Source organism: Callithrix jacchus, chromosome 12 (genome assembly GCF_049354715.1).
Source record: "Callithrix jacchus isolate 240 chromosome 12, calJac240_pri, whole genome shotgun sequence".
NCBI lineage: Eukaryota > Metazoa > Chordata > Mammalia > Primates > Cebidae > Callithrix > Callithrix jacchus.
Window position 1 is genome coordinate 12,022,333 of NC_133513.1, and position 24,299 is coordinate 12,046,631.

The 24,299-nt window shown below is 40.3% G+C and overlaps 1 protein-coding gene across 2 annotated transcripts in view; it reads right to left on the bottom strand.

The window, feature by feature from the left end:
• The window catches only part of GRIN2A (glutamate ionotropic receptor NMDA type subunit 2A), a 438,976-nt gene that overhangs the window by 92,995 nt on the left and 321,682 nt on the right, over window positions 1-24,299 (bottom strand). The window lies entirely within an intron of this gene.

Sequence of the window (24,299 nt, forward strand, 5' to 3'; positions counted from 1 at the left end):
GATCAAGCTGGAGAGTGAAAAGAAGAGGACTGGAGAGTAAGACAACACGAGAGACAGATGGAGCAGATGGGGAAATGAAAAGCATTGTTTTGACCCCAGATACGGTTCTATTTAAGTTGCAAATGCAGGTGAACTTTTATTAATCCTGCGCAGAGTGGAGACTGTTACTGCTTAGCGTGCATCAGGACCTGTCAAAATAGAATCGATTGTATTCCCTCGGAGCAGCAGTCGGTATCTTAGTGAAATCAAATTGAAGGCTGTATATTTTGAACCTTAATTTTAGTTGACAGCTTATTGGCACCATTCACATACATGCTGGGAGGAAGCTGCCCCCGCGCAGCTACATCTCCTTTCTCCTCCTGCTCCCACATGCGATTGCTTGACACCACAGGTCAGTGCTTTATTTGTAATACCAACCTCGAGGAAAACACCTCGTCTGAAAAGCTAAGTGCCAAATCCAGGCTTGTCTGTGTTGACATGACCCATTCACCTCTCCTGCTGTAACATTAAGTGTCACCAGAAATGAATCTCAGGCCCTTAAAGAGAATTCGAACATGCTGGACACCAGGAGAGGTGACAGGGTGGGAGGAGAGAAGAAAATCAGTGCTCTCTAAGATTACCTCATCAGATGGGCTGGAAAATTTTTGCTGGCTGTAAAGAAACATTTCCTGTGGCTAATTACAAAATTGTCCAGCATTGCTGATACATTTCTTTTTAAGATAGGAAGGCTAGTAGAGCAATTTGGTCAAACACACACACACACACACACATGTTCATTTATTCATGCTGTGATATGTAACAGGCTGGGGAGAATGTTGAGTCCATCACATTCTTCATTCATTTGGCATAAATTTATTGAAGACCTACTATGTTCCAGTGCCAGCTTGGGAATAATGATGGCTAAAACAGAATGACTCTTGCCTTCTTGTAACTGTCAGTCAGCTGAATGAGACAGAACAAACCAAAAATACTAAAACATGCAAATAGGTAAAGAAATATACAATGTTTTCCTTTTGGAACATGCTATACCAATCCCTTTTCTTTCTGTTTGCCTTGGAAGACTCAAACACAACCTTCAAGAGAGGTTGGGTAGTTCAGTGGGTAAGAGAATGGCTTTTGAAGTCAAACAGAACAAGGTGTTAATCCTGGCTTCACCCAATATCTGAGCAACTTTGGGAAAGTCATTCAACCTCTCTGAGCTTTACTTTCTCCATTTGTACAGTGAAGAGAGAGCAACAGGGTATTACCGTAAGGACTTCAGTGAGGTCTGAATGAGCCAAAAAGTACCAAAAATATAGAGTGCAGGACCTAGCATGGCATGTAACAAACATGGTGGCTGCTATTATATTACTATTGCTGCTGTTAGCATTTAAGACATAGCTGAACTATCACCTTATCCATAAAATCATTCCTGCCTTTCTTAGTAACACAGAACTTTGCACCTATCTCCACCATAGCATTTTTGATATTATCATTATAATGACATAACTTTTGAGCACTTCCGCATAGTCAGAAAATGTACTAATATCACCACCATAGCATTTTGATGTTATAATTTTAATGACATAAATTTTGAGCACTTCTGTATAGTCAGGAAATGTACCAATATCATCACTTAGTTTAATTCCCACAGATTCTTCATGGTAAGCATTATTATTCCAACTTCTCAGTTCAGGGAACTGAAACACAGAAGGGTTATGTGACTTGCCCAAACTCACACAGCAAATAAATGGTGGAACCAGAGTTATATCATGGGGCTTACTAAACCTGAAGGTGCTTTCTCACTATGTACACTGTGCTTCTGTCAATTGAGCTGCAGGAACCACGTTAGAGCTCCAAGACTCTTTCTTCCTTGCAGTTGTTTCTTAAAGTCCCAAGATAATGTCAATTAGGCAAAGACTAGCAGAATCTTTGATGATGTCATTGACCACATAACAACCCCCACACCATGGGAGTCAGGCAAAAGTTTCAGTCCAATGCTGACTTATGGAAAGAAAAGTTGCAAAAGTTTATGAGTGTCCAGAATGCAGAAACTTCCTAAATCTTCTCCAAGTTCTACTCCCTCTTCCTGACACATCCAAGTAAAGTATCCATGGGTCAGCCAAAAAGGATGAAGGTGAGTGGTGGGTGGAAAGAACCAGATCAAGAGCTGAAGCTGCTGTGTCAATGTTGCCCTAGATCCTGAGAGCTCTTTTCTTCTCTGATCTGATAGGCCCTTCGGCACCCCATTGCAAACACCAAAAATCTCAACTACTAAATTATATATACCAGATAAAGGAGAGAAGACATTCTTCACTTTCCCTTCCTAAATTCCTATGTACAAGGGCCTGTAACAGAGTCCAATGTTTATAGACAGGTTTAGCAGAGTCATTCATTCCATAAATATGTGTTGAGTGGTTACTAGATTCCAAGCACTATGCTAAACACTGAGAATACTGTAATGCTAGTGATAAAATGTTTGCTTGCATGAAATTTTTGTGCTAATTGGGAAGACACATGAGTCAAATAATTATACAAAAAGATATGTTCATACAAACTGTGGGGAAGAAATGAAACATGGGTCTAAGAGAGCATATAGGGAAAAGGATATCAGAGACAACTTCCCTGAAGAGGTTACACTTTTAAGCTGAAATTGGAAATTCAGGATAAGTTGAACTGTAGCAGTTGTGGGAAGGAATTGTAGAGGAGCAGAGAACGAACGAATACTCCAGATAGGTGGAGACTAGAAGATGCAAAGCCTTGCAGGCTCTATTAAGAAGTTGGGGCCGGGTGCAGTGGCTCATGCCTGTAATCCCAGCACTTTGGGAGGCCGAGGCAGGTGGATCATGAGGTCAAGAGATTGAAACCATCCTGGTCAACATGGTGAAACCCCGTCTCTACTAAAAATACAAAAATTAGCTGGGCATGGTGGCGCGTGCCTGTAATCCCAGCTACTCAGGAAGCTGAGGCAGGAGAATTGCCTGAACCCAGGAGGCGGAGGTTGCAGTGAGCCAAGATCATGCCATTGCACTCCAGCCTGGGTAACAAGAGTGAAATTCCATCTCAAAAAAAAAAAAAAAAAAAAAAAAGAAGTTGGGATTTACCCTAAGGGTTTGCTGTAGACTGAATGTTTGTATCCCTCCAAAATTCTTAAGTTGAAATCCTAGCCCCTAATGTGCTGGTGTTAGGAGGAGGTGCCTTTCAGAGATAATTAGGTCATGAAGGTGGAACTCTCATGAATAGGATTAGGGCTTTTATGAGAGGCCCCAGAGAGACCCATTGCCTTTTCCACCATGTGAGTATGCAACAAGAAGATTTCTGTCTATGAAAAAGGAAGCGGCTCTCACCAGACACTAAATCTGCTGGCACCTTGCTTTGGACTTCCCAGTCCACAGAAGCATGAGAAACAAGTTCCTGTGGTTTATAAGCCACCCAGTCTATAGTATTCTGTTATAGCAAACCAAATGGACTAAGAATCAATCTAGTCCAATGGCCAGAATGGAAAAAGATTATAGAAGTCACCATGGATATATGTCCATATATAACCTGCCTGAAGATGGAATCATCTTTGCCTACTCGATCCAATTTTTTTTTATTATGGAAATGTTTGAATGTATATAAGAGTAGAATCATATACTGAACCTCCATATTCCCAATATCCAGCTTCAATAATTAGTACTCAGGACCAATCTTGTTTCATTTATATTCCCACTGACCCCTCTTATATTACAGAAAAAAATCCCCACATAATTTATTCACAAATCCTTAATTTGATTTAAATATCTAAACTTCATTTTCTTAAGAATATTATACCTCAGTAATCTAAAGTCATCTATGTGTTTATGTATATGTTTTACCTATGAGTCTATGACTTCCAGCAGGAATTTTATATGCATAATGATTGGTTTCTATGTTCACAGCATCTAACTCAGGGCATGCCACATGGAGGGATGTAATGGGTAGTTTTGGGTGGAGTGAATAAACATACAGCCTGTATTTTTAAAATGTGCATGAGTCAGAAAATGTTAGTAGAATGATTAATGTGTCCATATGTGCCTCAGCTTCGGAATCTTGTACCCTAGGCAAAATATGGAAGCATAAGGACCTGTATTCTCTCTCTTGTTCTTACTGCAACTTCAGCCCTGAAGACTCAGAGCCATTGAGAGTAGCTGTCTGAACAGCCTCTGGGAATTAAATTTCCCCCAGAGAAAGCAAATACCATCATGCTGATGCCATTTAAAAAGGGACTCCAGCCACTCTGATGTATTCAGGGGGAAAGTAAGATCCAATGGGTTAAATCCAGAAGACCTCAGTTTCAGTTGCCATGTTGCCTGTGCTTGCCTCAATTTTCACAGTGCCATGCAGTATGTATGCTCTCAGTGCCTTTCTTTAGAAGTTGTATCCAAAATGGAAGAATCCTGTGCACTCTGAAGATGGTAGCCCACAGTTTCTCTGCTCCCACCTTGGACCTGATGGTGACTCTTCTGCTGTTCTCTAAACTGGACCTTTTTCCTGTTTCCAATCACCTCCATAAAAATGAAAACCACACTCAGCTGAGTCTGTAACTTTAGATCAGCAGTCCTGACCCAGATAAGCTATTGTCAAGAGTGAATCAATACCAGGGTTACACCACATTTCCTCCAGCAGTGATTCTAGGAATGAGGCTTCAATGCATCAGAGCAAGTGAAATGATATAGTCATTGTCAATCATATGTTCCTATTTTTGTAGCATGGAGGGAACATGAAGTTCCAGGATACCTTGCCAAACTTCTGGTTAGATTTATATACAACCAGGACAGGCAAGCACACTTGTGTGTGTGTGTTGGATACATGCACATGTATACCCACATCTGGATCACACTGACTTTTCAGGAATCAACTTCATTGAACAGAACCCCTCTCTTCTCTCCTTTACATGGCACAGGACAAGAGGGTTCAGAATCATTAATACCACAGGCTTAGAGATCAGACAGATTAACAGGTTCAAATCTTGTCATTGCTTTAGCCATGTGACCTTGCACAAACCACATAATCTTTTTGAACCTCAGTTCACTCAATCACCAAATGACAACACTCTACTTCATATGCTGTTATGAGGCTTATTTATAAAATAATGACAACAAACATCTCTGAGTGCACAGTTCCTGGCACACAGAAAGTTCTACATATGTGGTACTATTATCATTAATTCAACATTTATTAATCTTATCTTCAGGAAAATGAGCTTCTGTAGCAGAAGAACCAATTGACAAAGTGTCATCTGAATTTCTTCCATGGCACTCCCTTGACTTTTGACCTCACTTATTGGGTCTCATTCTCCTCACTGTAACAGGAATGAAGGCGGTGGGTTTGAATTAGGTAATCTCTAAGGTCTTTTGAATCTAGCAGTCTGTGTAAAATTCAAGGATAAGCTTCTGTCCCAAATCTCTCCTGATCTGAGATCAGGGTAACAAGTACGTAATTAGAGGAGGGGTGAAGATAGCACTCCTTACTTGATGTTTAATTCTGTATGGCAACCATATGTTAGGGCAGCCTTGCGCCCAGGGAGAAGGGAACAGCAGAAAACAGCCAAATGGCAAGCTATCTCTAAAAAAGGTGGTAGGATTCTGAGAACCAACCGGAAGACTGAGGAAAGAAGAACATGGTCAATAGAGCCCTCTTGGATATTAATTCTCCATGCTGCAGAAAAAAAAAAAACAACCAGTGGTACATGAATCTGAGGCTTTTGTCAAAGCTGGCTCTTCCTCGTTCTCTAGAGAAGGGCATGAGTTCAAATCCTGACTTGTCCATTCCTAGCTGGGACACAGGGGACAATAATGACAAAGCCCACTGTTAACATTGATTAGGGCTTTACTATGTGTTTCCAGGAATAGTGCTAAGGGATTTTTATATATTATAGGACTCAATCCTCAAGGCAACTCTAGGATGTAGATAACTATAATTATCCTCAATGCGACTTGAGAAAACTGATGCTGAAAAATACTACGTTTCTTGCTCAGGTCAGATCATAGGGGTCAGAGTAAGAATTTAAATTCAGTCAGTGAAAACCTAGAGTACTGCTTAATCATTACTTCCCTCTTTGAAATTTAGTCTCTTCAGATTTTAAAGGTTACAACAAAGTCACTGAGCTGTTATGAGGATTACATGAAATTATAAAAATAAGTCTTTCTGTTTCTACTATTCTGAAAGCTTTAAATACTAATTTCTGCAATCCTAAAAATAGACCCATGAATAACATGCTACTTTTATTATCTCCATTTCATAGATGAGGAAACTGAGGCATGGAATTTAAGTAATTGTCCAATTCATATGGTTTGAGAGTAGTAGAACCAGGATTCAAATCCAGGACTCATTTTTAAGTTAGTGAAGAAAGACAATTAGAATTTTCCACTGAAGAAATAAAAAGAAAAACTTCACAATGCAGAATTGTGACAGATGTGATGTCAGCCCTATGATCAAAGCCAATATTGACAATGATTAATCATTCTAATAGTACATATCCTTAATATGTGATGTTAATGATGTGGTAGTCTTCCTGTGTGGTCTTATAACCTCAGTGTAATTATAAGAAAACTATCAGAAAAACATTCCAATGTAGGGGTGTTCTAGAAGACAACTATCTGACCAGTACTCCTCCAAATTGTAAGGTCATTAAAAAACAAGAAGGTCTAAGGAAGTGTCCTCGCCAAAAGGAGCCTAAGGCAATATTATGATTACATGTAATATAGGATCCTGGATCAGATCAGGATGAAACAAAAAAAGATTAGATAAAAACTAAGAAAATCTGAATAAAGCATGGGTTTTACTTAACAGTAATATATTAATTGACTCATTGTGATAAATATAACATGAATGTCAGGTGTTAATATCAGAGAAACTGGGCATCGGGTATATGAGAAATCACTGGACTACCTTTGCAAGTTTTCTGTAAATATAAAACTAGTCTAACCTAAAAGTTTATTCAAAAACTGCTTTTGAATCAAAAAAGAGAGTTTAAGAACAGAAAATATGTTCTCAGACACAGAGTAGCAAAGTTGCCAGGAGATTAAACTTTGGAGGCAGCTATGCTGGCTTCAAATCCCAGCTGTATCACTTGCGAGCCGTGCCACTTGGGCAAATTGCTTAAAGTCTATTTGCCTCAGTTTTATCATCTGAAAAATGGGATAATGTTAATAGTATAATTCACAGGATTGCTGAGAGGACTAAATTAGTTAATGTATATAAAGCCCACAGAGGAATGTCCAACACTATGGGCTATGTATTGCTATTTTGTCATTGTTAAATCAATGGAGAAACAATTTCAGAGTGGAATTTAGAGTATCTCATGTCTTAACTTCATAAGAGCTTTTTTTGATACTAACTCTACTTTGCTTTAGACAGTTTTTTCCATGTCAATAGTTTTAGCCATAAATCATGCCTTTTTCCACATTTCCCCCAAGGTTTCTGTAATAGCCTTATGCTGTTTTATCTATCTGTCATGAATTTATGAGACTTTTGGTTATGGCATATTAATTTTCCCTTGGAGAGATGCCTGCCACCAATTTCATGAATAGGCATGTGTCCTTTATTTGGCCAAGTACACTGATTGGCTCAGGAATGTGCATGTGACCTAAGCTAAGCCAATGAGAGTTTTCCCTGGGACATATGCTGGAACTATTAGGACGGGGCAGTCATAAGAGAACAACTTATCAGAAAAATAATAATGAGCTAAGTAAGAAAATGATTGAAGAGAGCAATAAAGTGGGGATGGCAATGCTTGAGGGTTTTTGTTTTTGTTTTTTGAGATGGAGTCTCGCTCTCTGGGGTGCAATGGTGAGATCTCAGCTCACTGCAACCTCCGCCTCCCAGGTTCAAGTGATTCTCCTGCCTCAGCCTCCCGAGTAGCTGGGATTACAGGCGCCAGACGCCACACTCAGATAACCATACACACACACACACACACACACACACACACACACACACACATTTTTTTTTTTTAGTAGAGACAGGGTTTCACCATGTTGGTCAGGCTGGTCTCAAACTTCTGACCTCAGGTGATCCACACACCTTGGCCTCCCAAAGTGCTGTGATTACAGGTGTGAGCCACCACACCCAGCTGGTTTCTGACCTTCTTACACAAGAGGAAGTTAGGGAAATACTTTTTATCTCTATTATAAAGTTTTTTGGTACTTAAAAACAGTACTCAATTCAACAAAATAGGTTGTGTAGGAGAAGAAAAAAATCTTTACCTTCAAAATAAACTGAATTTTGGTGATAAGCCTTTGAGTGTTTTCAGAAAATATACTGAAGTTGTGAAGACAAAGAAAAATAATTGACCTCTGACAGAGAAAAGTGATTTTGCTAAAAGAAATATAAAAAGGGTAGATTAACTTCATAATGATTTTTTTCATTCTTATTAATAAAATTTAAATACAGTGCTTTTAGGAAGCGAATTGCTCTTCAGCTCCTAGAAAGAGGTTCTTTAAAGGGCAGTGATTACTTATCAAAATGTTCAGCCAATATGTTCTCAGAGTAGAGATAATTTCATCTCCAGAAATTGTATGTCTCAAGTTAATATACACTTCTTATGTCCAGATAAATTCAGAGGGATGTTGCCAAGGCTCCAAAAGGCTGGAGAAATTAAGTTAATAGGTGTGCAAGGCTCTTTCAAAGAGATGCGAGTATATGATCTTATTTGATCTATTTATGAAATCCTTACAAGAGACAATTAAAATAAACTCATCATGGGTCTCCAGTCTCAGAAGCCACCCCCTAAAAACAAATCTCTAAACACCAAAATTATAGATCTACTCCATGCTCTAGTCCCTCTACATCTCATGCTGCCCACAAAACCAAATCCAGACTGCCCTGTATAGTAAAAGCTCCTCTGTAATAGAGGCCCAATCAACCTCACTGTTCTTTTTTTCTCACTTTCTCTCTCTCATTCTCTCTGACATCATCACACTAAAACACACACAAACACACTTATACCTACACATACTCACAATTAAACATGAAAGAATTCATAATAAAAATAAAAAGTCCCTAACTTCACCTTGCATATAGGGAGTTTATTAGAATTGAAATAGTGCTAAAAATGGTGCCTGATATATAATAAGTGTCTGGTGAATGTCAATTTTTACTATTATCATAAGAACTCAAGCAACACCATCATCACACCTAAACATATATGTATACATATTCCTATGCATCTGTACACAAACCTCTACATAAAACACACTTACATACAGGTACACTCATGCTTACCCACATCCACATTATACACATATACACTCACACCCACATGCACAACTACAAGTATACACATACCTAGCACACATACACTCACACCACTACACACACACTCTCTCTCTCTCACACACACAGAAGATATGAAGCTACAATGATGCATACACTTTTCATAAAACACACCCACTTTCCTGCCTATGCCTACACTATTTCTTCTGCCTGAAATTCTTCTCCTTATGATCTCCCTCTACTGAAATCCTACCCACTCTTTTCAGGCCTAGCTCAAATGCCAGTACTCCCATGGAACCTAATTCTCCATCTGGAATTCATTTTTGCATTTTCTTTGCCTTTAGAACAGACTTTCCCCTCACTTGTTTATTCATGAGCTCACATGCATTCAGTGCTTTCCATTGTGCTGGGCATTGCAGGAAGCCCTGGGTAGTCTAGGTGGAAAGAAGTCAAAGCTCAACAGCAAAGAAGTGAGACAAATGCTATGCTGGGAGCAAGCATAGGATGTTGTTGAAGAGTGCAGCTTCCTAATCTGGAAGGGAATTAGAAAAAATGCTTCTAACAGGAAGTGGCTTCCAAATATGAAACAGGCCAGGCGTAGTGGCTCATGCCTGTAATCCTAGCAGTTTGGGAGGCCAAGGTGGGCGGATCACTTAAGGTCAGGAGTTCCAGACCAGCCTGGCCAACATGGTGAAACCCCACCTGTACTAAAAATACAAAAATTAGCCAGGCTTGGTAGTGTGGGTCTGTAATCCCAGCTATTCAGGAGGCTGAGACATGAGAATCACTTGAACCCAGAAAACTGAGGTTTCGGTAAGCCGAGATTGCACCACTGAACTCCAGCCTGGGTGACAGGGCAAGACTCTGTTTCCAAAAAAAAAGGAAAAGAAAAAAGAAATGACCAGGGGAGTCACCTGCTATGGGGTTTTACTTTTATCCTATGGGCAAGTGACATATGTAAGGGATGGGGATGCGGACTTATTGAAGACTTATTGAAATCACTCCCCCAATTAGAAGTGGATTAAACACTTCTTAATGCAGTGCAGAGAAAGAATTTGTAGTTTGAAGATTCGGAAGGCAGAATGAAGAGCTGGGAGGAGGCTGCAGGAATTTGGATGACAGAAGGCCATGGTGGTCAGGCTGGCACGAACTCAAAGTGTAGAATCAACAGAACTGAAACGGGCTGTGTAGGGGCAAGGAATGAGGGCTCGTTTGCCTTAAATTATGGTTCTGTAGAGTGTCGTGGCTGGCCAGTCTTCCTCAACCACATGATCCATGTTTGATATAGTATAGTGCTCACCCTCAATGTAGTTTAAGAAATATCCGATGAACTGAATTCAATTCTGACTGTAGCATATCATCAATTTTTACTTAGAATTCAGAGTTAAAAGAGGGAAGTTCCCTGTTTACTCATCTCCTTTCCTTGGAGACAAGACAATAGGAATTGCGAAATTAAAAATCAGAGAGGAAATTTTTTAAAACCAACAACAGAAGCAGAGTTCAGGCTGCCTGTGCTTTAGACAGACTGGGACCCGTTAGCTCACTGGGTGGTTTCAAAACCATGGGGAAACAGGCTTTAAAACAAACACATTGAGCTTGCAAACCTTCAGAGTACATTTCACTCTAGAAAATAAGCAGTGATTTATTCCCAAGCTGGAGAAAACATGAGTAATTAACTCTTCAGAAAGATGATATTAAGGAGGAAAAACAAAGCAAACAGGAGACCAATTTCTATCCACCTGAAATATAAAGTCTGCCAAAGGACAGGAGATTAATGACCGTGAAGGAAATTTAAAATGATTTAGGTCCATATTTAGCATAAGTAGCAACATCGATTAGCATGACTTCCATGCCTCTGCATGCATGTCTGACACACAAACAAATTGATCGCAGGTTAGCACATAAGTAATTTTGTGTTTTGGGTTGCTACTTGAAACCAAAAGCAGATCTGAATGTAACTGATTTGGAAACAACAATAAAGATATCTGAGCCACTACTGTGGCTTGATATTAGGTTGAAATATGCTATATCTGGAGTACTTTGCAGTTGAGTTCAGTGATTTTTTTTAAACCAGTACCTGATCTAAATAGTGTTCAAGAAAACTAGTCTGCTGAAACCAAACGTCACTTTGGAAATCAATTTTCCCTTACGTGGTATGCACAAACAAGTTTCTATGAGGAAATTGCTAAAAAGCAGGTGTGGGTGAAACCTGCTCTGTCTTCACTGCCATGAGCCCTGGATGGCTGCCGGCAGAGTGAAACTAAGTACTGCTTTTCGTATATTGAGATAAAGTACCTGCTTCCTCTGAATGCACTGTTTTAAATGCAATGATTGGAGTTGGTGGGATTGTGAAACTTTGGCATGGGTAAGAACCTTCCCTGGAAACTGATTAAGAATGCAGACTCCCAGATCTCTGGAGTATTGCAATCAGTAGATACGGGATAAGGTGCAGAATCCTGACTTTTCAACCCATGTCCTAGGTCATTCTGCTCTGAATAGTCTAAGGACCTCATTTTAAGAAATACCAGGAGGATCATACCTATGACTAACAGACAGGATTAAATACAGCATAAGAAAAAGATGAAAATCTTTCTTCTTGGGTTACTTATGTAACTAGTGGCAATTGCCAGCAGATCTAAATGAGTTTAATCAGCTATTAGAGTCTTAATTAAATTCCTCTCCGTTGAAATTTCAGAATTGCCTAATTGTTACACAGCTCACATTGGAGCAGTAGGTTTTTTTTTTCTCCTATAATAACTACTCTCAAGATAATCTAATATCTTTATGGATAACAGCGTCAACTGTCTTAGAACCCAGTACTGATCTGGTAATTCATAGAAACCTGTTTTGATTGTTGTTATTTCCATGAACACCCTGCATCTCCACTTCCATTCTCTTGAGATTCAGCCAACAGGAGAAGAGCTCAATACTTGTTCTACCTCAAATTTAAAAGTGGAAGACCTTTGGAACAAAGAGCAGTCATTTTCTTCAGGAGTTTCCGTATAATCTACAGTCCCCCAGAGTTCCTTTGTTGCCAGATCCCTGGGGATATATAGAAGTCCTATTTCTTTGGTTTACTTTTAATTCTTTGTGTGCTCTTAAAAGTGATGGGTTCTTGTAATTAGCTAAAAAGTTAATAGTGTTTTCTTTCTCTCTTTTGGTTCTACCTTGGAGTAATATAACACCAGAGACTTGAAAAATCAGCAAAAATAAAAAAGGAAGTCTTTCATAATCTTGAATTAATTTTTTGAACTTGCTCTTGGGAGTGCTTCATTTTCCAACTTCCATATCAGTCCGTCTTCCATGGGCTGCAATAATAATTATTGAATAATTAACGAGTATAATTGCTGGCACTTATTGAAGTACTGTGATCACCCCAATGGGCATTTTTTCATTCTACCCACACAATCTTCTAATAAAAGTGCCATTATTAGTTTCATTTTATGAATTGAGAAACAGAGAATGTAAGTGACTTGCTCAAGATCAAACAGCAAGTGAGAGGACCTGGAATCTGAGCTTGGCCTTCAGGGCTCAGAGCTATTAGCAGTGCCTGATATTTTCAAGACTGCCATCCTATTTGCTTTGGGAAATATTAAGGCAAACATGAACAGTTTGCTTTCTTGAGGGAAGATTTCAGGGATCAGGTGTTAAAAGAGTATTAATAATTAGCACCATGCAGCAGAGTGATGTCCTGGGAGTTGGAGAAGCTAGATTCTGGTCTCAATATGCACAGCCTTCCACTTTGATAAGGGGCAACATTTTCTTTCCATGTGAAGCACAGGAGGTGGGGAGAGAGCAGCCAGAAGGGGTCTTGCAGTTTGCTTTTATGCATGACTGTTTTACTTCCTCCATTTACCTGTGAATTGACTCTACTGAGGACCTTGAATTCCACCACAGAAAACGCCTCTAACAGCAGAGCAGCAGTGAGCCCTACTTTACAGGCTTGATGTTGAATTCCACTGCTATTAACAGGGACATCCAAAAGGCAATTAGAATAATAGATCAGGGAGAGAAAACCAACTGTTCAAATGTGAACCATGTGACAAGTAGGTAATTTGGGGGTTGCAACCAAGAGGAGTGTCATTAAGGCTCTAACAGCTGATTACACTTCTTTGCCTTTGTGGTACTCTCCATCCATTGCATAAGGGCCCTTAGAAGGGAGGATTTTATCTTCCTTTTGTATCATATTGTATTTCAGATGCTGTTGGCTAAGACAACACAATTCTGTTACTATATCTGCATCTGTTATCATCAAAACCCAAACATAAACTTGGTTGAACTTCTTAAGGGGCTTCTGTCTTAGAGAAGAAAACCAGAATGCACATAGGTGTGCAAAAACAGTTTAGAAGAGGGCATGAAGGCAAATGGGACCATCACAGAAATAGGAATTGGGGCTGGGGGAGGTTAAACACATAATATTAATGAGAACTTGATCTAAGGTCAGTCCTTTATTATAATAACAATGATAACTATTATTATTTTTTAACACCTGCACAATTTACAAATATGGTAAAGGCTTTTGTTTGACCTTCTAATGTACTTTTTCTGGGTAAATTTCAAAGATCAGCATAGCATCCAATTGTAAAATAAATGAAATGCCATTTGCAATCTGGCCGAGTAAATAGCTCTTTTGGGGAGTATTTACCTGACTGATATCAAGCAGCTCTTGTTCCCTCAGCAAACTTGCCAATAAGAGTTAGAAAGTGGCCAAGAGAGGTAGATTTTGTTCCTGGGCTGAGAGCTGAGAGAGCCTTTTATTTATTGGGATCATCAATTCATTCTTTCCAGCCTGAAAATTGTAAGACTGAACATGACTATAGATATGACTTATCCTCTTACTCTATGGCAAGATCTTTTTCTTTAAATAAAAACCTTGAAAAGTGGCAAAATTTGGATCTGAGTGTGTAACAGTTTATAAAGGGAGATAAGTTCCAGGTAATTAAACTGTAGACTAAAGAAGCAGGAGGCTTCAATGCATCAAACCTGACATGAAGTATCTAACAAGTCAAAAGCTGAAGGATTCCCTCACTCAGCATTATGTAAAAAGCCAATTCCATTTGGATTTCAGCCCTGAACATTCAAAGTTAACCTCATTGACTGTGCCTGCAGTCTTGCAATAAGGTTATAGAACCTGGGGGTATCAGTCAGTGGAATAGCATTTCATCCCCCTCACCTGTGAGAAGTTATTGGGTTGTGAGAGTTGAAATGTCTGGGACTTGATGGCAGGTCTCTGATGGGCATTTGTTCTTCTGTATATGGGGCAAAATAATAAATTTAAGTTTTTGAGATGGACATTTTCCTTCTTCCAAATGAAAGGGGTTGGTGCCTGAGGCCCTGCTAGTTATTATGAGGATGCTAACCAAAGCCCTTGTGCATGGGTGAAATCCATCGCTATGATGAAATGCACACTGATGAGAATTTCAATTTTCCTTAGATAAGATGGTATCTTGACAATCGTTTTTCTTTACTCATCTCTGACCCAGAACTACTTTCCTCAGGCTTGTCTGAGCTCTAAAGTATTCCAACAAGAAGATAGTTTGAAATACTAAAGCCAACAGAAGATTTAGTGTTGGGAAAACAGTAATAAGCTTAACGACAGCTTTGTCCAGTTAAAAATGTGATTATTAGAAGTCAGTGGGGGAAGAGGAGGCTTCCCTTGAGATGGGCCAGATAAGACTTGCTATTTTTGAAAACTAAGCCTAAGTGACCCACTACTGTCAATCCATTTTGGCTCAAACCAATTATTCCCATCTCAGACAGTAATCAATGATTTGAGAGCCCTATGGAGCAACTGGGAGAAATGAGAATCATGGTGACCAATCAGGCAGCCTCTCCGCATTGCTTTTCCCACTGAATTATTAATATACTGGCAAACACAGCAGTTTAAAAGAACCATGTGCTTGGAGTCTGAAGACCCAAGTTCAAATTCAACTATGATGCTTATGAGCTTTGTCACATCAAAACCTTTCAAACTCACATAAATTGTAGCCAAAAGCAGAATCTCAAGATTCCTGATTACTCCAAGTGTTACAACCAATAAACAGAACTATTCTGCAAGCTTTCAGTTTCTGAGGGTTGGATCACATGGATTTATTTGGTTCATTCATTCACGGAGTGCCTAGTACGTGCCATAAACTATGCTCACACTGGTGATACAGCAGTGAATAGACTCTAAACCTGGGGTCGGTATCCCACAGCCCAAGGGCAAGCTGTTTCTGCACAACCCACGAGCTAAGAATGGGTTTTCTATTCTTAAATGGTTGAAAAAAATGGAAAGAATAATATTTAGTGACACAATTATAAAATTACATAAGATTTGAATGCGAGTGTCCATAAATAAAGTTTGATTGGAACACAGCCATGCTTATTTCCTTACATAGCCTCAATGCTTGCTTTTGCACCAAAAAAGCAGAGTTGAGTGCTTGCCATAGAGTATGGCCCACAAAGCCTAAAATATTTACTAGCTAGCCTTTTACATGAAGAGATAGGGGTTTTGCCAACCCCTGCTCTAAGTCTTTATCTGTAAAGGATCCACTCACCAGTGAGACAGATAAAATACAATGCCCCCTGAATTAATTGTACAATAAAACAGAAAATGCTAAGAGCCAAGGGATGAAAGGTGAAAGAAATGCAGAGGGCTTCTGAAGTGAGAGGCAGATCTGATGAGAGAAGGAAGAAATCATGAAGGAGTACAATGGAGAGGAGTTATACAGTTTGCAAAGGAACTGAAGAGTCGGAATGGAGAGAAGGGGCATGTAGGATCAGAGAACAGCATGGAAAAAAGCTTAGAAGCTGAGTTGAAGGGACATGTTTGTGAACTAGGAAGTTGTCCAAACAGAAAGAAATATAAATATACAAAGGGGAAGAGAGGAAAAGAGGAATAAAGAGATACCTTGGGACAAGATTCAAGAAGTCCTTGGACACTGGGCTACAATCCCTTTGAGCACATTGGAATTTGGTTGCATTTAAGTTCAAATTGGCAATTGACCTTGGGATCCCTTAATGACTGACTCAGCACCTAGGAATGAGGTGATTTTATCCACATATGGCTAGGACTTACCGTTCCTCACATATTTTGAAATTGTCCTATTTGCAAATCATTGATGTCATGTCCTTCATAAACACATTCATACTTGTCAGACCATTTGGATAAAATTGAAGGCCAGTAGTTTTGACCATCTCTCCACTGACCACCTCCAATCCACTGTAGCCACCCGTTCCCATGGGGGAAATTTACTTAGACCTGCTTGATTCAAATGACTCTAAATTCAGAAAATCCACAGCTCTCACTCAGCTATTCTTACGTCTCCTCTCCAATGTCATCCCTGGGCTCCATCTTCTCTCAATTAGTCTATTCATTCATCCCTTCATTTCTTCCCCATTCCAACTTAGACCTCTCTATCTGTAACATCAACAGCTTTCTTGCCATACCCACAACTTTCCTGCTCCCATTTTGTCTTCCTATCACATCCACCTGGCAACACCATCCCCAACTCTGAGTCAATCCCCACTTCCACACCTGTAAAGCAGCAAGTGCAGGTGGAGAATATCACATAACCACATAGATTAATGTCATTTCAAATTTAAGGACTCCCTCTCTGGGTAAAAAATCTTTCTCTTTTTCCTAATTGCATCTCTCCCATTCCTTAGAAACTATTTCAAACGTTCACACCTGCCCACAAGACTGCAAAGCTGCCAGCTCCAGCCCCACTCCCAGCTGATGAATCTGCCTCTTATTTAAGACTCTATGGACAACGCACATCACCCACAAACTCACCTGCCTCTGCACACATGTCTTCCTTCTCCCCTCTTTCAGTAATAAAGGAAGCATCTCTCCTCTAGGCTAACACACATCTCAGCCCCTGAGCTATAGACATATTCTCTTCTGCACACTCCTCTCCTCTGAAACTGACCTGCGATCTCCAGTGATTTTCACTAAATCCAATAGGTGCATTGCACATCAGCCCCTCCTCTGCATTTGACAACGGGACTACTCCCACCTTTCTTGAGTCTCTGCCCTTGACTGTCACGACACTACCATTACCCAACTGTTTCCCACCTCCTTGGCTGATTCATTTCTGCCAAAATGCAAGCTTCTCTTTCTCTGAATACATCTGACCTGTCTTTCCTCTTCCTCTTGCCCACAGACGTCCAGGCTCAGGCCTCTTCTGCTCCACAGTCACCGGTTATCACGTCTCTGTTGACAGCCCCTAATCTGCTGCCTTTCCCCCATTCTTCTCTACTGCCTCTGAGAAACCTCAAACTCAGTAGGCTTGGAGAGAACTCAGCCTCTTATCTTCCATCCTAAAAAATACAGTTCTCTCCCATCTGCCAAATAGGAGTTCTTGAAATCCCAACCATGGAAATATCCCCTAATTCATCTCTCTTTTGCCACCCCCCATATATATAAAATCAATCACCAAGCCTTGATAGTTCTAATATTTGAATATTTTTTCTTTTCTAACTCACAACCACCACTCTCACCTAGGCTTTCACTTCTCACTAGTTTATGCTACAGCTTCTTAGCCAGCCTTCCTGCTTCTGGTAGATTTGCTCCTCAGCCATCCTCCAAGCAGTAACCCATACCATCACTTTTGTTTTTTTTGTTTGTTTGTTTTTTTGGTTTTTTTTTTTTGAGACAGGGTCTCATTCTGTCTCTCAGGGTGAATGTAGTGGCACTATCTCAGTTCACTGCAGCCTCCACCTGCCAGGTTAATGCAATTCTTAAGCCTCGGCCTCCCAGGTAGCTGGGATTACAGGTGTGCACCACCACACCCGGCTAATTTTGTATTTTTAGTAGAGATGGGGTTTTGCCATGTTAGCCATGCTGCTCTCAAACTCCTGACCTCAGATGATCTGCCAGCCTCAGCCTCCCAAAGTGCTGGGATTACAGGTGTGAGCCACCGTGCCTAGCCTAAACCATCACTTTAAATACCTCTGTGTACCTTGCCCTTTAATTCCCAGCTTAAGGCCTTTTAAAGGTTTCCCACTGCAGCTGGAAATCAAGTGAAAATGCCTGACCATTGTCTAAGTGACCTGGCCTCCTCCCCAGGCCTTCCTATCCCTCTGCAATCACGATAGCCTCATTGTGACAACCAACTCCTTGTTCCAACCCTGTCCTACATCAACTCATGAATCACAGAACTAATCACAGGCTTCTGAGTACATCCAGCTTCTCTCTCAGTGCCAGGTTTCAACACGCTACTCACCCTGTCCAGAAAACCCCTTCCCACTCTCTGCTTGGCATTCTCCTATGTGTCCTTCAGAATCCAATACAGAGGGTAGCTGTTATGGGAAGCAGCCTCCAACTCCATAAAACTGGGCAGGTGACCTCTCGTTTCCCTACTTCACCAGGTATTGTGAGACCCACACAATCATCTGTCTGCTCTAGCAGATTCATTGAGAGTGGGAGTGAGTTCTGTTTGCCTTTGTGTCCCTTGCACCCAGCCCAGGGCTGCATACATAATAGATGCACAAACACCTATCAAGTGAACAAGTTAGCTGGGAGCAGTGGCTCACAGCCATAATCCCAGTACTTTGAAGATGAGGCAGGCAGATCACTTGAGGCCATTCATTTAAGACCAGCCTGGGCAACGTGGCAAAACTTCATCTCTACTAAAAGTAAAAAAAGTAGCTGTTCATGAAGTCCTTGCTGATGAAAAATGAGAACACATGGACACAGAAAGGGGAGTACTAAACACTGGGGTCTATTGGGGGGAAAAGGGGAGGGCCAGTGGGAGAGGGAGGTGGGGAGGGATAGCCTGGGGAGAAATGCCAAATGTGGGTGAAGGGGAGAAGAAAAGCAAAGCACACTGCCATGTGTGTACCTACGCAACTGTCCTGCATGCTCTGCTCATGTACCCCAAAACCTATAATCCAATAAAAAATTAAAAAAAAAAAAGTAGCTGGATGTGGTGGTGCATGCCTGTAATCCCAGCTACTCAGGAGGCTGAGGCATGAGAATCGCTTGGACTCGAGAGGCAGAGTTTGCAATGAGCCCAGATCACACCACTGCACTCCAGCCTGGGCAACAGAGCAAGATTCTGTCTTTAAATAAATAAATAAAACAGACACATTAACACACAGAGGTACCAATATAACCATCATAACTATGATCTTCCTACAATCAATTATCAACTTTAATTATCTCTTCTGGTAATAGGCCCTGAAAATGATGTGGATTTCGGAGTCAGCTTCATCTGAACCTGAATTCCCAGCTCTTCTGCTTATCCACTCTGTGAACTTCACTAACTTTACTTCTTGGATAACAGTTTCTTCATCAGTAATGTGGGTATAATAGGAGTAATCACATCGTGTGATTCTTGTGGAATTAAATAAAATATTAACTGCAAAGCACTTATTGAACTATCTGCCACATAGTCCCTGCTCAACCAGAATTAGGTGTTTTATTATATGCAGGGATCTTAGAAGGATGACATTAACTCATCCGTGTGAACCAGCAGTCAGATGCCTGACCTACAGAAGGTACTTAGTCAAGGTTCCTTCCCACCTACAATGCGCATGTCCTTGTAAGTTGAATGGAGGACATTGGCACAACTCCAGAACAGGCAAGAGCAAGGGCACTGCTTTCACCAAAATTCTAGGCCCAGAGCTTGTATACCAAAATGCCACGAAGGAAATGTATTTACTTTTTTTTCTTCCCTCTTAGAAGGGACAGATATGCTTTTCACTTACTTCTCTCTATTTTGGATAGAAATAATATCATCTGTTAATATAATTCTGTGCACAGAGAAGAAGGCCCTGCCAAAAGCCACTTGGTGTTATTTTCACTCTACCAATAAATCCAAAGGCCTGGCAATTATTTTTAATTCCATTTGCTAGTTTGAAGTTCTGTATGATTAACACATACCGTCAATTTCATAACTATAAATGTAACCCAAGCTTTCTTGGATCCTTGTGTCAAACAATGTAACCTTATGCATACACTTGCTAGTGTTCACCAGGCTAAGAAGCTCTACTGGGGAAAAAAAGGAAAAGAAAAAGAAGAAAAAAAAAGATAGAAATTTCAGATAATAGATGCACTGGTAGAAGCGCCCTAGTCAGAAAGCTGTGTGTCATTATGTGGATAATAATATAAAAGTCCCAGAGTTAATATAGCTCCTTATGGGCTACAAGTTGCTGGTTATTTTCTCATTTCACTTGATCATCACAGCAGAGTCACATACAGGTGAAAGAGATACTATTACAGGGCTGAGCGTGGTGGCTCAAGCCTGTAATCCCAGCACTTTGGGAGGCCGAGGCAGGTGGATCACGAGGTCAACAGATCGAGACCATCCTGGTCAACATGGTGAAACCCCGTCTCTACTAAAAATTACAAAAAAAATTAGCTGGGCACGGTGGCACGTGCCTGTAATCCCAGCTACTCAGGAGGCTGAGGCAGGAGAATTGCCTGAACCCAGGGGGCGGAGGTTGCGGTGAGCCGAGATCGCGCCATTGCACTCCAGCCTGGGTAACAAGAGCGAAACTCCATCTCAAAAAAAAAAAAAAAAAAGAAAAGAAAAGAAAAAAGAAGAGATATTATTACAGTTTTTCAGAGTGGTAAACTGATGTTCCCTCAAGTGAATTTTTTTTTTTTTAAGAGATGAAGTCTTGCTCTGTCACCCAGGCTGGAGTGCAGTGGCATGATCTTGGCTCACTGAAACCTCCACCTCCCAGGTTCAAGCAGTTCTCCTGCCTCAGCCTCCTGTGTAGCTGGGATTACAGGCACATGCCATCATGCCTGGCTAACTTTTGTATTTTAGTAGAGACAGGGTTTCACCATGTTGCCTGGGTTGGTCTCAAACTCTTGAGCTCAGGCAATCCACGCACCTTAACCTTCCAAAGTGCTGGGACTACAGACACGAGCCACCTCATCCTGCTCAAGTAATTTTCAAATTTAAGAACTATTCTCATGACTCTTTTCCAGTGTCATTTTGGACCCTGGGCTCTGGACCCCTCTATTTTCTCCAAATCAGTCTGACCATTTGTAACTCCTCTTCATCCCGATTACAGACCAGATCTCTTGGTTTATCACAGCAACAGATTTCCTGCCATGCCCACAATTTTCCTGCTCCCATTTTGTCCTCCTGTCACACCCACTTGACACCACCCTCCCCAAACTCTGAGTCAATCTGCCACTTCCTCACCTGTCAACCACCAAGCCTCATTCATAAATTACAGCAAATATGTGAAAGAACCACAAAACAGTTTTCTGGCTCCTGGATGAGGACTTGCTTAACTGTATGTGTTGCAATGTATTAATATATATACAGGACCCAAAGGACTCCTTGAAGATGCTCATCTCTAAACTTTGACCCAGGTCCTTTGAGAGAAGAGAACACTATTAATAGCCTTTCAGAAATCCACTAAAAATGAAAAAAAAAAAAAAAAAAAAAAAAAAAAAAAAAAAAAAAAAAAAGTAAAACAATCCTAATAGTGCCACTGAAAACTGAAAAGTCTAGATCTCTAGATCACACTTTGTTTATGGATAATAGTTTCTATTTATGCAGATCTTTATATGTTCCAAGCTTCATGCTAGATATTTGGCATATATGTCATTTATGATGCCTGTGAGCTATGAAGTCGCAGAGTGACCATATTCTAATTAATTCACTTCTCTGGTCCTCATTTTTCTCATCTATAAAATAAAACTAATTATAACATGTAACATTTAGGGTTTTATTGAACATAAAATGTGATAAGGTACATAATGTGGTTGGCTTAGGGCATATGATGGAGTCAGAGCTTGAAAACTATTAGACATTTTGTTCTGTTTTTGTGGTTTTTTTATTTTTATTTTTTTAATGATATGGGAAAACCAAGCTCCATGCATTTCCTGCTTAAATCTTCTACCTTTCCACAACATGGCATGATTTCACCTGTACTGCAGAATTGAATTGAAGAAAGTAGCAGAAGTTAGAAGTCAAAGCATGGGCGTTGGAGTCAGAAAAATGGGCTTCAGAACACAGTTCATATTGCTGGAAATTAACTTGTTCTCTGTTCCTTAGATTTCTCATTTATAAAATAGGGACAATAACAGTACGAGTATCATCAGGATTTTGTGTGAGTTAAGACAGATTATGCATCTAAGGTACTTTCTAATTTACAGAAAGCATTTAATAAATGGTGGCTTTAATATCCTCACAGGAACCCCAGTGAGGGGGTATTATCATTAGCTCCATTTTGCTGTTGGAGACAAAGAATGATGGATTTCCAGAGTTAGCTTGAGTCTCACAACTGTTACCCTTGGCCAGACTCAACCGTATAAATGTTGATCAAACTCACTCTCCCCAAAATGGTTCAGCTCCTAACTGGTGCCATGCTCAGTGAAACAGGGGAGGAAGGCAGCAGCCCATTTCTCCTGACCATGATGCTGTCCTCTCTGTCTGCATGGACCAGTCACTTCATCTCTTGGCATTGATTTTGTATTTTGGGCTTCTGATCAGACACATCTGTGTTTCCAGCTTCTGTCCCCATTGATTTATAGTATAACTTGATAGATGTCCCATCTGTAGTTTTTGAATCCTCATCCATTTTCAACAAGATGACAATGCCTCAATGAAAAGTCTTCATTCATTTTGGTAATGAAACTCAAATCTTTGGATAAAGAAAATGTGGTATATATACACAATGGAATACAATTTAGCCATAAAAAAGAATGCAATCACATCTTTTGCAGCAACATGGATGGAACCAGAGGCTGTGATCATAAGTGAAGCAACTCAGAAACAGAAAGACAGATACTAGGCCAGACATGGTAGCTGACACTTTTAATCCCAGAATTTAGGGAGGCCAAGTGGAGGGGTGGGGGGGATCACATGAGTTCAGGAGTTTGAGACCAGCCTGAGTAACATGGTGACACCCTATCTCTATAAAAACAAAAATAAAAAGCTAGCCAGGCATGGTGGCACATGCCTATAGTCCCAGCTACTTGTGGGGCTGAGGTGGTAAGATCACTTGAGTCCAAGACTTCAAGGCTGCAGTGAGCCATGATTGTGACACTACACTCCAGCCTGGGCAACAAAGCAAGACCCTAGGTTAGGGAAAAAAGAAAAAGAAATAGAACAAGTGCATGTTCTCACTTGTAAGTGAGAGTTAAATAATGCATACACTTAGTGTAGAATGTGTAATGATAGACAATAGAGACTTAGAAAGGCAAGTGGAGGTGAGGGAGGAGACTCATGAGAGGCTACTTAATGGATACAATGTACATTATCTATGAGATGGATACTCTAAAAGCCCTGACTTCACCACTACAAAGTCTATGTATACAACAAAATTACACTTGTACCCCATACATTTATACACAAAAAAAGAAACTCAAATCTTGTGTTGATTCAAGTTACCAACCTGAATGCTAAAAGTAGAGTGAGGCTGTGTACAGGCTCATGCCTGTAATCCCAGTACTTTGGGAGGCTGAGGCAGGAGAATCCCTTGAACTCAGGAGTTTGACACCAGCCTGAGAAAGTGAGACCCACCTGCATCTCTAAAACACACACACACACACACATGCACGCACGCACACACACACACACAAAACAACAACAACAACAACAACAACAAAAACAAAAAAGGAAACATCTGTGGAATGTTTCTTGGTGTTGGGGGAAAAAAGTGGAGTGAGATGTATATAATTCTTACAGAAGAAGGCTGAACAAGTCTCTTCTCTAAATCTCAGTCTCCTCACCTGTTAAAAGCAGGTAAATGTTTCTGCTTTCCCTGTATACAGCATGGATGTCAGGATCTGATATGCCAAACTAATTACTGGCCTCCTTTCCTACAGGAAAGGATCTGCCTGTCCTATTTTCTTCGAACCCACTTTAATTGTGTAAAGAAAAAATATGCCATCAGCTATAATCTGTTGGACCACATAGAGGCCAGCATGGTGGGAATCAATAGGTATTAGGATTCCTTTGATTTGAATCATTTGTTTCTATTTTAAAGTTAAAGACAACATAAGTGAGAAGCTATTGGTTTCTTTGAGTCATTCAATAACTCCCTTGAAGAAATAATCGTTGATTTTCTTGTCTTTCCCCAACTTTGGATTTTTTTTTTCTCATGGCGATTTCCGATGGAGTCTTTTG